Raw genomic sequence first — 15,460 nt, 5'->3', positions numbered from 1 at the left:
TGCTCCTGGGTAGGAAGGATCAGCATAGTGAAAATGGGCATACTTCCAAAACTGCTATATAGATTCAATGCAATCCCAATTGAAATCCCAGCAGGATTCTTCACGGACCTTGAGAAAATAATCCAAAAATTCATTTGGAACAAGAAGAGACCCAAAATAGCAAAAGCAATTCTAGGTAACAGAGACATGGCAGGGGGTATCCAATCCCCAACTTGAAACTATACTACAAAGCTACTGTGATAAAAACAGCATGGTACTGGCAAAGAAACAGACCTGAGGACCAGTAGAACAGACTGGAAGATGCAGAAAAACTCCAGACATACTCAGCCATCTCATCTTCAATAAAGGAGCTAAACACCCTCACCAAAAGAAAGATAGCCTCCTTAAGAAATAGTGCTGGAAAAATTGGGTTTCAACTTGTCAAAGATTAAAACTAGACCTATATCTCTCACCATGCACTAAACTAAAATCAAAATGGATTAAAGATCTAAGTATTAAAATAGAAACGCTGAATTGGCTGGAACAGAGGTTAGGTAGAACTCTTGAAGACATTGGTGTGGAAAAGATTTTATGAACAAAACATCAGTTGCCCGTGAACTAGTACAATCAATAAGTGGGTTTTCTTCTTATTAAAAAGGTTCTCCACAGCAAGAGAAACCACCAGCAGTGTGAAGAGACAACTCACAATGTGGGAAAAAATCTTCATCTGCTGTTCCTCAGACAAAGGTCTACTATCTTGAATCTATAAAGAATTTTAAAAATTCAGACCTCCCAAATTTAAAGACCCAATCCGAAAATGGGCATCTGAAATGAATAGACATTTCTCAGACAAAGAAGTAGAAACAGCAAATAAATATATGAAAAAATATTCAACATCTTTGGTCATTCGCGAGATGCAAGTGAAAATAACGCTGAGATTCCACCTCATTCCAGAAAAAATGGCTGCTATCATGAAATCAACCAATGGCAAATGCTGGCAGGGTTGTGGAGAGAAAGGAACTCTTCTCCATTTTTGGTAGGGGTGCAGACTGGTGCAACCACTGTGGAAATCAGTATTGAAATACCTCAAAGAACTAGTACTGGAAGTTCCATTTGACCCAGCTATTCCCCTGCTGGGTGTCTTCCCCAAAGAATTAAAAGAATTATGCCACAGTATTATATGTGCACCCATGTTCATAGCAGCACAATTCGTGATAGCTAAAACTTGGAAGCAGCCCAATTGCCCATCATCTAGAGACTGGGTAAAGAAAATGTGCATTTTTTAATAAAATGGAGCATTACACAGTCATAAAGAATGAGAAACTAGAGACATTATAGCTAAATGGATGCACATTGAGGCAATACTCTTAAGTGAAATAAATAGGACACATGTGTAAATGCTGAATAGTTTCTCTAGTGTGAGAAACTGAAAGTGTAAATAAGTATGAAAAGGTATAATGGATCATCTGAAAGGGGAAGCAGAAGTGAGAGGGGTTGGAGAAGGGAAAGAAGGGAATGGAATTAATATGAGAAAATGAAAAAATGGAAACAAAGTCTTTGTAAATAGGGAGGGATGGAGGGGTCGAAGAGAGGGCAGGGGAAGGGGGAGAAAATAAGAACCAAGATGGATTATGTAAAGGTGCAAATTTCCAATGATGAATGTCATTATATTGTATAACTAAAATGTACCAATAAAATTAATTTTAAAAATATTTAAGAGTATCTAATTAATTGGCTGATAGGTAAGTAAAATAATTTTGATGCAATTCCTATGTAATATTTTTTGGTAAATATATAAAAGTAATTGAAGAATTCTATTACCCACTTACACTCCAATTCACTTATTTGGGTGAACAATTTCTTTCTATGAGCTTATGTCTATATAAAATGAAAAGAAAGAATGGAATTATTATTTTAATCATACTACCGATTAGTATTCATTGTGGAGTATATGAACCATATAGGGGAAAGTTCTCAGCTCCATTTCATTAAGAAATTATTACCAATAACCACGTGCTTTTTGTGTTAATAATTGTGTATGCTTTTAGAAAAATTGAGCCCTGTAACATCTATAATCATAAATCAATACAGAAATAATTTTTAATACTTACAGAATGGTCACTAGGTGTTAAAAAAGCAACATTCAATTTACACACATATTTTCTTGTGTGAGGTATGATTCGTTAATCATTATAGGCTACCATACACAAAATGTCTTTTTTTTCAGCGTAAAGTGCTATGGTGAGATTTGGGTGCCAATGTTAGTTTAAAGTGAATAAAGAATGATGTGAAATTTTTGACAGGAAGAGAAGAGTTTGCTTTTATTTATAAAATGATTGTGATTTCCACTTTGATGTAGTCTGTTTATATTACCTTGGGTAGATTTTACAGAGTATCCGACAGCTTAATTAAAAAGTGTCATTACTTGTAATTTGTTAAAAATGATAATTTTTGAAGTTAGTTACAAATCAAAGGTGAAATTTTAGATGTCAAATTAAAGATGTGCAAGTATTTTCTAAAACTCATTTTAATGGATAAATGACCAACAAAAACATGTTGAAAGACCACTGATGTAAGCCACAATTGCTTGGTTATTATTCTTCTATTACAATCCCCTCCTTTACTATATTTGTTTGCAGTTGAATCCATGTATTTTAAATGTTATTGGATTTTTTAAATTGTAATCTATAATCTCTGATCAATAATAAGTCCTTACCTTTAGATTATATCACACCTAATCACTTTGTATGATCTTTCTTAAACTGGTAATAGCATGTGCTTTTCATGGCAAAATGTTGCCCATCTGCCAGGTCAAAATATGTCATCATCATCCTTCCTGGCATCACAGTGTGAAATGGAAAGAGCTGGTTTATGAAAGAGGCCTCAGGTTAAAGAGAATTGATAAAGTAGGGTGCGATACTAATGAGATGAGTGTTCATAGACCAAGAATCAAGGTCTCTTCAACCTTGACACAGTCATGATACTCAGCTTTATAATTTAATCAATTTATCAGTAATAACTCCTTCAGCACTAAGATTATCTTTTCAAAAAAATTATTGTGGTAAGAACAAAACATGGTATCTACCTTATTAGCAAATTAAATAAAAAATTAACCAGCCATTTCAAGTTACTTCAGACTTAAAGTTGACAAATTAATACAATGAATTTTCACATAGCCTTCAGGTAGTTTTGAAACACATGAACATCAGTAACAGTGCATTTATAAAAATCAGGAAATTAGCAGTGATATAACCCTATTATCTAATCTAGATATTATATTCAAATTCCATCAACTATCCCATTAATATCTTTAGTTTTCTTTGTGGTCTAACTACGATCATTTGTTGCATCTAGTTGTCACCTCTCCTTAAGTCTCCTTTAAACTGAGACAGTCCCTAAGTCTTTTTTTTTCATGGCTCTGACCCATGAGATGAGTACACACTACATATTTTGTAGTATAGGTGGTGATCTTTTTTTAATGACCAAATTTGGGTTATGCAGCTTTGGACCAAATGTCACAAAAATCATGCTGTGTCCTAACCAGAGAAGCCTATGAGGAGATGCTTAATATCAATTTGTCTCATTACTTTGGAGATTAATTTTGATCACTTAGTTAAGACACTGTCTCCCAGATTTCACCAATAAAATGATTAGTGATTTTAAGGTTTTTATTGACATAAGCACAATTTTCCTCTCCAAATAAAAGTCCTGCATGGAGATTTTCAGTATTTGCTTTCCTTTTTAACCCATTAAAATGTATGGAATCTGAACTTAGGATAGTTGATATTCATGTCTGATTTCACATTTCATTACAAAGAATTATAAAATGAAACTGTATCTGAACTTTTTATGGTGAATCTCTACCAAACTGGAGTATAAAATCATAGCATGACATTTTAAAGACCTTATCTGGAGAAATACATAATTCTATATTAAAATATTTAATCTTGTTCTATTATCTAATTCTGTACTTTTAAAAGTGATATTTGAATCAGAAAATGTAGGATTAAATCCCTATTCTAGTCTTTATTAGACTCTCATTATTATTTCTACATCTCAATTACCTCTTTTATAAAATGAAAATGCTTAAGCTTATACTAGCCTACACTAAAAGAAGATTACTATGTGAATAATGTGCCCAGGGGCAGAAGGTTGGGGAGAGAGGACCACTCACATGTTCTGTCCACTCTGGCTACCAGATCCTCTCCACTTGGGTCCACAGTTGTAGCTTCCATAATATTCCATAAGTTTCTATAATGACCAAAAATGGGTCAGTCGTATAGCTCTGAAGACTTTCTCAAACATAAATGCTCACATACAGATATCACAAGCTACAGTATATATAGATACAATCAGAATATAATTTTAAAGCACTGGTAAAATTCTTAGAAATCAATGGCCACAAGCAATATCTTTACACTTTGAGATGTCCTAGGAAGGTCATATCCACCTATACTGAACTGATGACTTTCTTATAGTAGTCTTTTTTTGTATAAAGGATTAATGTTTGAATGTGGAGGGTTAGCTATGGAGTTTTTAAAATGTTAGATCATTCTTTTCCTGTCTGATACTTTGCAACTCTGTTTAAACCCACCAAATCTGGTAGTAGTGACTATTTCAAAACATCATCAAAGCCTTTTGGAGTAACTGAAGGATGTCCTCCCCCTTTCCATTGCTTTTCTCTATGTTTTATTTAGTTAGTTCTATCAGTTAGCTTTCTTGTTGCTGGACACAGTACCCAGTACCTACAACTTAAAGGATGAAAAGTTTAATTTGCTTGTAGCTTCAGTTCATGATTAGCTGCTCCAACAGAGACATCATGGTGGAAGGGCTTGGTGAAGTAGAGCTGCGTAGTTCATTGTGTCCAGGAAGCAAAGCAAAGGAAGAGTGTTAGACATAGGCCCAAGGCCATGCCTCTCTGACCCACCTAGATAAAATGAGAAGGGTGCTCCATCAGTCCCTGGGATGAATCCCAAAGCCAATCAAGTTGAAACTCCATCATAATCACCATAGTACTTGAATTCCATCTATGGGGAACAATATATTGTCAGCTATTGTTTAAGAAAGTGCCTTCCTTTTATTCTCTCCAATTTACATTCTTTGTTGACATCTCCTTTATTGTTTATTAATTTATTAACCACTGGACCAATATCACTGAGCACTGACTCTAAGCCAATCACTGCTGGAGGAGGTAGAGAGCTCAGATCCTTGTGGTGGTACAGTCAGGCTCAGCAGATGAAGGTGAAACTGTCTGTGACTTCCCATAATTTTGCTCTTTAACCATTCCATACCAGATAAGTTTTGCAAACTATAAAGAGTTATAAAAACAAAATTATTGCTTTGGTTGTCATGTTTACTATGTAGATACTCTGATCCAGGTGATAGGCAGGTAGTTAGTGAGTAGAAGCACAATGGCACCTTCGCATGGCTCTTTTATACCCCTGCCTCTGCTTTCCCTTCCTGACTATAGCTTTAATCCTTAGAAAGTATTTCCCATTTTACTATACCCCATTTCTGCATGAGGAACTACTGTATACAACCAAGCCACAGCAGCTACATCTCACTATTAGGTTTAGAGAACTTCGAGACCTCACTTCATTTCAAGTTCACATAATCACCCAGTTGTTGGCAGCCATCTATGCTTGCCATGTGGTCTCAGCCCTTTGGTATTCTGCCAAAGGACCCCTTGCCTCCTAATTAGTAGAATTCTGTGGATTCTGATTCAGTGGGATGGGAGTGAGATTCGGAAATCTGCATTTTAAATGAGAACCACTTACAATTCTATTGTAACTAGTCAGTGTTATGAAACTTGCCAAAGCACACCGTAAACCATATATAATAATTTTTCACAGCTTTTGGCCCCATGACAGTGCCTAGAACTTTCCCTTCCATTTACATGGCTGATATTCCATGATTATACTTAGATTTACTCTCCATTTCTGTCCCCAGGTGCTCAAAAAGGATAAACCAAGGTTACCTTGCAAACATGACTCTTAAACAATTACTCAAATCTAGAAATGTGTCTTCTAAAATTAGTTCTCAAAACCGTATTCTTTTAAATAGAGAAAAAAAATGAAAGTCATTTACTTTTTGGGTAGAAAAATACTAATCCCAGGTTCTATCAATTCTGTTTTATTACCAATGAAGACCCCACATGAGCAGCCCATGGCAGAGCTGAGAATCACTTACAAGAAGAATCTAAAAGAATGAGTTGATGGGGATAGGATCTAGACCTGGGCTGAGTTGCTTTTTCCTCTCCTATGAGCTTTGCTTTTGTATTTTGCACTATCACTCAGTTTATATCTACCTATGACATTATTAATAACAAAGCCCCTAATTGGCAAAGAAATGATTGTGGCTATTATTATATCTGAAATTCAAATCTAATGGACTTAAGTGGGCGTGAGTTGCAGTTATTTAAATGTGTTGATTTTGTGTATGTGTCTGTGCAGAACAGAGTGGTTGCCATGGAATCTCCATGCCTGATTTCTGTGAAGGTAGTTCTGATTGAATCTATAAAAAGATGAGCACAAAAAATATGTTGATAAAAACCACTTTTTGATAAAATTGTTAAATTGATTCAATCTGTGTGTGTGGTTTTTTTAGTCCATTATTAACTGTTTCTTAGAAATGTAGATTTTTTAAACTACTGGACGCTCAACTGAATCTCGTCCTGATGATTTCTTAAATCATCATGGTTACTGGTGTGGGGTGAGAAAAAAAGGCAGTTTTTAATACCATCCTGTTTACATATATTCATAGATTTATGCATATGTTATATCCCTGAAAATGTATGCTTAATTGAGTTTTTATAAATCAAATAACACATGCAGCTCTCTAAAACAATTCTATTATGATTTCATACATAAATGCTTTTTTTTTTTTTTTTGTAAAGTTAAAAACCATTCTCTCTGCCTCACCACCAAGACCCTGAATGACAGAGGATGGCTTATTTTAAGTTTGGATTTTGGAAGTCAGAGATCCAGATTAAATTCTACAACTATCTGTGGAATGAGGCAAATCATTCTACTCTGGACATCACTTTTCTTTTTCCACACAAAAACAAAGGTGATTGATAGGATAGCTCTAAGTTCCCTTTGGCTATTTAATATGATTTGTATGTTTGAGTGTAAATGTATATTGTTAGATGTCAAATTTGGTTAAAGCAGGACCACATCTTCTTAAAAAGCTTGTGCTTCGCACTAGATGTATTTCAGTTTGTTAAAATTAAGGGAATGCATGGATTTCCATCTTTAGTCACAGATTCATTACTTGTGTTTGTGTAAGACACATTAGTAAAAAGCCTTCCATCAAAGTCAGTCAAAATGGGCCTGAAACTGAGTTCTGCTACTGATGGCCTGAATATATAGGGGAGACTTGATTTTGAATTTAGTAAAAGTTCAGGTACCACCACCCAGAGTGCTGAGAAGGTGAGCCATGTGGGTGCCAGCACCCCCCCACCCCAGCTGTGCCAGCCATTACCTAGATCTACACCACAGAGTGGCAGGGGTCATAAAAGACATTGTTCTGAGCTTAAGAAGATAGAGTAGAAGTGAACAACAGAAAGAGGGCTTCTCTGAGGCCCCTTAATGAAAATTAAAGCCCACTGGAAAAATGAAGAAAATCTGCAATAAAGGCACACCAAACCACCTTAGTTGGGGGAGCAGCAGTGTGGACCAGAGCAGTGCAGATGCGAGAAGATCCCAGCCAGGGCTCCACCCTGACCCCAGAGGCTGGGGCACATCAGCCCAAGCCAAGGGCCTGCCTGGAAAAGAGCTGCACAGGCACACAAACAATAGCCAGAGGTTCACCCCAATACAATCAGTGAATGTGTGAGACCCTAGCCAGAAGCTTACTCACACAACAGGAACTCGGGTGCACAGACCCCAGCCAAAGGCCCTCCCAGACAACAGGTACATAGGGGCCCTAGCCAGAGGCACACCTAGATACCATCCCAAGTGTGCACTGGTCCCAGCCAGAAGCCCACTCAGACAACAGGTCAGTTCAGGGATCCAGAAAGCCACCTTTCTGAACCAAGGAATTAATGTACTGGTGAGCAGCAGAGAAAAGGCAGCTCTGTGGCTTGCTGAGAATTGAAGACCACTGGATGAGCAAAAAGTTGCCTCAACAAAGGCACTGCAGGCTGCATCTGTTAAAATGAAAACACGTGTAAACAAGCCTCTAAACCAGACTTCAGATCACCTAAGGCAATCCCAAAGGGAAACGAGATGGAACAACCTGACACTAAACCACCTGAACTCCCTAAACTGGCAACAAAAGAGGATCTGGAAAAAATGAAATCAGAAATAATTGCTCAGATAACAGCAGAGATTGTGCCCATAGAGCAAGACATGATTAATAAATCTAGAGTGGACACAAATAAAAAATAAATAGAGGAGCTGAGGAACATGATGAAATCCCAACATAGGAAACAAATGAAATCCATAAAACAGATGAAAATAGATTTCCAGGAGATTAAAAGCTCCATTGGAAGTTTATGTAGCAGAATGAGCCAATATGAGGACAGAATTTCAGATATAGAAGATAAGATTACAATTAGTGACCAGGAAAAGAAAAATTTCTTTAAAATAGTAAGGGACCATGAGAAATCAGTCCAGCAGCTGCTAGATGATGCAAAGAAGAATAACATAAGACTGATCGGAGTCAATAAAGAAACAGGAGAGAGTGCAGAAAACATAAAAAAAAAAAAAACTGTTCACAGAAGTAATGGCAGAAAACTTCCCAAGAAAGCAGGGGAAAAGAACTTAACATACAGATAAGGGAGGCATTTAGGACTCCAACTAGCCTTGATCAAAAATAAATCTACACATAGACATATAATAGTTAAGATATCAGAAACCCAACAGAAGAACAAAATTTTGCAAGCAGTTAGAGAAAAGAAACAAATCACATACAAAGGAAAGCCCATCAGAATCACACCAGACTTCTCAATGCAAACCCTCAAGGCAAGAAGAGCATAGAGTGACACATTCCAAGCCCTAAAGGAAAACAGCCTCCAACCCAGATTGATGTGCCCTGCAAAACTATCTTTCAAAATTGATGGAGAAATAAGATACTTTCATGACAAAGAGTACCTTAGGAACTTCATGGATACCAAACCAGCACTCCAAAAAAATTTTAGGCAATATCCTAGGGAAAGACAATGAGGATCACAACCCCAGGAAGTCCAGCAGAATGAATCCATTGGGCATGACAAGAAATTAAATGCAAAGGGGGAGAATCCAACAAAAATAAAAAGTCATGAGAAGGATAAGTCAATATGTATCAGTTATAACTATCAATGTTAATGGTCTTAATTCACCAATCAAAAGAAATAGACTAGCAAAATGGGTCAAGAAGGAAAATCCAACAATATGCTGCATATAAGAAACACACTTAATTTAAAAAGAAACTCATAGACTGAAAGTTAAAGGTTGGAAAACAATACTCCATGTGACAGGAACCCGAAAAAAAACAGGAGTAGCTATCATCTTTGCAGATCAAGTGGATTTCAAAATCTGAAACACTTCTGGTCCCAAGAATTTCAGTCAACCTGTATGTACAAATCTATTGTGAACATATGTGTTTTCTTTTCTGTTAAGTAAAAACTTAAGAACAGAACTGTTGGTTCTTAACAGTAATGCAAGAAATTTCTATATTGTTTTCCAAAATGATTTTATTATTTTACATTCACATTAGCAGTATTAGAAAGTTCTGGGCTGGGGATTTAGCTCAGTGGTTTTGCCACCTGCTGCGCAAGTGCAAGGACCTGAATTCGATCCCTAGAAAAAGAAAGTTCTAACTGGTTCACACCTAAGTTGACATTTATTCTTTTAAAACGTTTAACTTAATCTCCCTAATGAGTGTATAATAAGATCTTCTTATTGTCCTGATTAGTATTTTTCTGATTCTAGTGTTACACGCCTTTCCTTGTGGTGTATTGGCTATTTATCATCTTCTTGTGTCTACTTTTTAACTAGGTTGTCTATTAATGAGCTGTAAGAGTTCTTTATATATTCTGGTCATAGGTTATATGTATTATAAATATGATCTGGTTAAGGACTACTTTTCATTTTCTTAACAATGTATTTTAAAGTTCTAAATTTTGATGGAATCTCATTTATCAATTTTTTTCTTTTATACATCATGTTTTTTGTATCCCAGGAAATTCTTGCCTACCCTAAATTCATGAACTTTTTCCCTTATAATTTCTTCTTAAAGATTTATAGTTTTAGTCTTTTGTGTTTAGGTTCATAGATCCTTTCAAGTTATTTTTATGTACGGAAATAAAGGATTGAAGTTAATCTTTTACATATGGATACCAGATGTTCTAGTACCATTTGTTGAAAACATTATCTTTTCCTCTGCTCTTGAGTTTATGTTCTACAAAATGTTAATGGTAAATAATCTTTTAAAACTCAATGGACCATATATGTGTGGTTCTATTTCTAGATTGTCTGTTTTATTCCATTGATTTATATGTCTTTTCTTATGCCAACATTGCCTTGATTACTGTAGCTTTAGAAGAAGTCTTAAAATTAGGTAATATAAAAAAAAAGTTCATTGCCATTTTAGAAATGGTAAGTCATACCACACATGGTTTTCTCAGAAACAAATTAGAACATAAAACTTACAAGGGTTTTCAGAAAATGAGGTGTGCATAATGAAAGGGTTCTCATGAACTCAGACCATCAATTGTGATCTGTGGATCAAAAGTCTCAGATGCACTAGAAAGCAAATAGAGTTGTTCACACAGATATAAATAGATCAAAAGTCCGTCCAAGCTCATTGTCTTAGATTGAGTTCCTGAGTTACAGACTTGGTAATGGAGAATTGCACAGAGAAATATGCTTGAATATGCTCTAGGGGAGATACACCTGTAAGGATGTAGGGAAGACAGATTGCAACAGAGATGCAGCAGACCTGCTGCGTGGATGCAGCTGATCTTACAGGGAGCTCTGTGGCTGAGATGGCCCTTAAAATTTGTCTCATTGAGCCAATGGAACTTTCTATTTGTTTATTACCCAGATGCTGGCCAAAAGTTAACTTCTGGTGTGTCACTCTCTGGAGCAGAGAAAGTTGCCTCCCAAAGGGTCCATCTGTGAGCACTGGCCACCAATGCATTCAGCTGCTGAGAATGAATGCTGTTATGGAGTTTGTGTCTCAAATTCATGTGGTGAAATCCTAACCCCTAGTAGATTCTGGAAGGTAAATAGACCATGAGGGTACAGTGTTGTGAATGGGATTAGTGCTCCTATGAAAGAGACCTTAGACAACTCTCTCTTTCTCTTCTTACCATTTGAGAACATGGTGAGAAGTTGGCTATGAGGAAACTGGGAAAGGGGGTCTTTAACAGATACCAAATCTGTCACCACCTTCGTGTTGGACCTTCAGCCTCCAGGACTGCAAGAATAACTGTCTGTTGTTTCAGTCACCCACTCTATGCTAAGTTACAGCAGCTCAGATACTGAGTCTTGTCACCATCTTATTTCACACAAATATATTTTGGCATGACATCAAATACAGTAATTGCAATTATATTTCATAAAACATCCTGTGAAAAATGCTGATTTAGAAATAAATTACCAGGGTGACCATTATTTAATGGACTCAGTGGTTAGAAACTAGTTTAGCATTTCATATCCTAAGCACACACACACATTTCTCAGTCTACCTGTCCATCTCATGAGTTGGATTGCTGGAGCTGGTGGAAACCACACCAAAGTTAACTCTCTACTCCAGGGTTAGGGCCGGGGATTTAGCTCAGTGGTTCTGGCACCTGCCTTGCAAGCGCAAGTTCCCGAGTTCGACCCCCATTACCAAAAAAGAAGGGGGTGAATTATTTTTGTCCTATACAAATTTATCTCTTTGCTCACCCATTCTTTTGTTCATTTAATCATTCCTTTGTTCAAAAAATATTTAGCATGTTCCTGAAGATCTGCTCCAGGAAAGCAGGACCTTTTTCTACTTTGTTAATCACTTCTACCCTCAATGCCAGGCATAGTACTTAGCACCACAAAATGATCTTTTGTCAAAGAGTGTATGCTGAGTAAAGGTAATTAAGCACCATGCTAGTCCTGGGAACCTGAAGAAAGCATGGACTATAGCTCCCTGCAAAGGCTTAGAGCCTGTGGGACACAATAACGAAAGGTTATTGTTTAGGATGGCTTAGGATAGAACTTGCTATGTAAATGATTTCAACAGTATTACCTGTTATCCCAAGTGTCATTCAGAAGACCTCACTCAGATTGAAACTGTAACAGATAATTCTCTCTGCATGCATATGTAATACTCAAGACCTATGGGCAATAATAATCCTTGATGACTGTCGTTTTGATGTCACTCTTTTTTGGTGGGGGGCACTGAGAAGGGAGGTTAAAAACAGGAAGGAGAGGGTGAATGGGTAAGAACTGGCATTAACAGTTGGCAAGTAGCACAGTCGTTCTATCCAATGCAGATCTATGTTCTCTCTAATTTTCTGAACATGTTGTTCAATGGACTAGGAGACTTGAGGGAGAGTGAATTATATGATTCAGAAATGGGCCTAAACCATAGGTAGGTAATGCAATTCTTGCTTTATTTTCTCTACTCTCTGGCTAGTTTTAGGGCCAAAGCATGCAAACATATCTACCAGCACAGCATTTTCTTCCAAAGTGGGGGTCTCATCTCTTCCATTCTGGCCCTTCTCGAAGAGATCCTTCCCTTCCCAATTCTGTGAAATTCTTCCAAACCAACTCGAATTCAGATTTAGGTTATCAGAAGCTGATATGCTCTGGGACAGATGGCTTAGGATTCAAAGGAGGTGAACACCTGCAGTCTGGTCAAAGCCAGGAAATATCCAAAGGTAAAGCAAGAAGATGGTCTGGCAATAGTTCTTTGTATGCAAAAACATGGGATGAAATAATGGTGACAATATTTAACTGGATCAGACATTACCTACTATTTTTGATGAAAATTTACACTCTGTACTAGAAACTTAAAATTTAGGGTAGGAGTCTCTTGCTACTTCTGATTTATATTAGATCATGACTTCTATCTCTTTCATACCATTTGACATTATCTCTCCCTCTCTCTAGTTTATAAGAATGTTCATGATAAGTTGGAAAATAAGAAGTAAAAGATCAGCAAGTTCTATGTCTTTCAGTCCCATTTTTCACTTTTCAGATTGCCTCCGTATATTGAAAGTTTTTTTTTTTCTTACTGGCAAAATTTCTTATTTTCTGTCCTGTTTATTTATTTGCTTTGTACTTTTCAGTAATAAATCTGTACCGACAGCACTATCATAGCTTCTTTCTCTAAAACAGACTCGAATTGCCCAGCATGCTTGGCTACTTCTTGACTCTAAATTTCAATCCTCCAGATAGAACTTTTGAATTACCCAGGATCACCTGAATACACTTACAAATGCAGTATCAGTGTGAAGTATTAATTATTGTTCATCGTTGAAGTAAAATAACAATAGAGATTATAGATAAGAATTCAAAGCAATCTTTTTGGCTAGGTACAAATAAGAGCAGCTAACTGATGTGTTTTCGGCACAGCATCATTTCGTCTTGGACTGATAATTTATTTTGGCTTACTTCTCAGAGGCTTTGTCATTGTACGCGTTCTCAGTTCCTGCAGCTAGCGGGTGCCTGCATCCCAAATCTTGACACCGACACCCTCATTGGCTCTTCTTGAGTCCCTGGCTGGTACTATAATCTTCTGTCTTTAAATGAGCTCTGATTTTTAAAAAATTTCAGCAAAACAAAAATACTATAACAGCATTAAAAATCTCGACACTCAGTCTTTTTCCTCAGCGATAGACATCATGTTGTTCCAGTGAGTTTGCGGAAGTGACAGCTGTCCGTGGGAGTCCTTCCTCCTTTGGACTCGTTCATCTCCCCCTGGAAAAGTAGCCCCCAATTCCAATCTGCTGGTTGCCTCCAATTCAGTCCCTCCTCATAGCTCTTTCTAGGTCATAACAGAAGGAAAAATGTACAAAAGTAATTCATTTTGTCTGTTCCATATGTGGGTTACTAAGTACCTTCTGATCAGAAAACAGTTGCTTAATTCTCAACACTTTTCTCGGTGGGCCTCAATAAATCATACCCTTTCTTTCTTAACTAATAGCTAATTAAACTAGGATGCTTCTTGCTAAGTGATAGATGTCCTGGAGTTTTAGAACATTTCCAAAATTTCTTTCCTTTTCTTTCTTCCTTTTTTTTTGTTTACTAAAACAAACACAGAAATTCTCAGTGTAGTTTTAGCCAACAGAATAATAACAGTAATGTAAGATTATTTTAAATACAGATTTGGAGTCATATGTTTTAAAATACATTTTTAATCGAATGGAGTAATTTGTGGAATGACATCATTATCAATGATTTTAAAATACTTGAAGGAGTTTTGCCTAATAATGTAATATTGAAAAAGGAAAAAGATTGAGACTTTCAATCTCAAGATGATTTGCAGAGTTTCAATACCCACAGAGTTCTTTCTTTCAGTGGAGCAACAAATGTGGATGAAGAGCACTAACTTTACGAATGATCAGCTGTGGTTCATATATCGACTCTTCTGATTTTCAGCTGTGTGACCTTTGGCAACTACCCAATAACTCTCTGCCTTTTCTTTAAAAATGAGGATATTAGTAGCACCTTCCCTATAGGGTTGTCGTGAGCCTTCAATATGTTAAGACACACAGTACACTAAGAACCGTTCTTGGTGTAGGCTGAGTGGTCTGTAGTTGCCCTTCTATTATCAAATGTAATTTAATGATATAATAGTCAATTAGGATATCAGTATATTCAGTCCTTAAAATCTGAATTTTAGTAGGGTAGTTTTGAATTTTACCTAATACTAATTACTTTCCTTTGCTTACTTGATTTGCTTTTTCATCTTGGAATCCGGAAGAAAAGCATTTCATACCTTGCTAAGTCCTGGGTGGGCATGCGGGAGAACGTTGATGGGGTCAGGGAGGAATTTTCCCTAGTGCCCTTGTTTCCTTCTAAGATTTAGGAAAGGTTTTCAATTCTCAGGGGAGTGCTGCATTGTACTAAAATGGCATTGCTATTTACAGGTGAACTGGGATGGGCCTTACTTAGTCCATGTGGGTTTTAAGATCCTGGAAGTCTAGATCTGCTTTGATAAGAAAGAAGCAGGGAGTGCTAGATCAGAAAAGTTAGAAGAGTTTGCTTTCCTGTTCTCTTTTTCTCATTATATACTTTCAATGCACCGTCTCTAAAGCTAGGACACATGGTTTATATTTAGAGGGTTTTTTCATAAGATTTTATTTTTAAAAGGACCATGTTCTAAAAACCATTTTAAAAAACCAATGTGTCTACGACATAGATTTGGAGAAAGTCATGTAACCAGACTTTGATGCCAGTTGTTCCTGGTCTCTTTCATGTGATGGTGATGGTGGTGGTGGTGTTCATAATAAGACAAATAGCTACTCTTTTTTGAGCATCTACCATTGGTTATATACACATTCTACTATGTT

Source organism: Heterocephalus glaber, unplaced genomic scaffold, assembly GCF_053883595.1.
Source record: "Heterocephalus glaber isolate CG9 unplaced genomic scaffold, H.glaber_assembly_v1.0 deba00001509, whole genome shotgun sequence".
Lineage (NCBI taxonomy): Eukaryota > Metazoa > Chordata > Mammalia > Rodentia > Bathyergidae > Heterocephalus > Heterocephalus glaber.
This window is presented reverse-complemented; position numbering follows the sequence as displayed.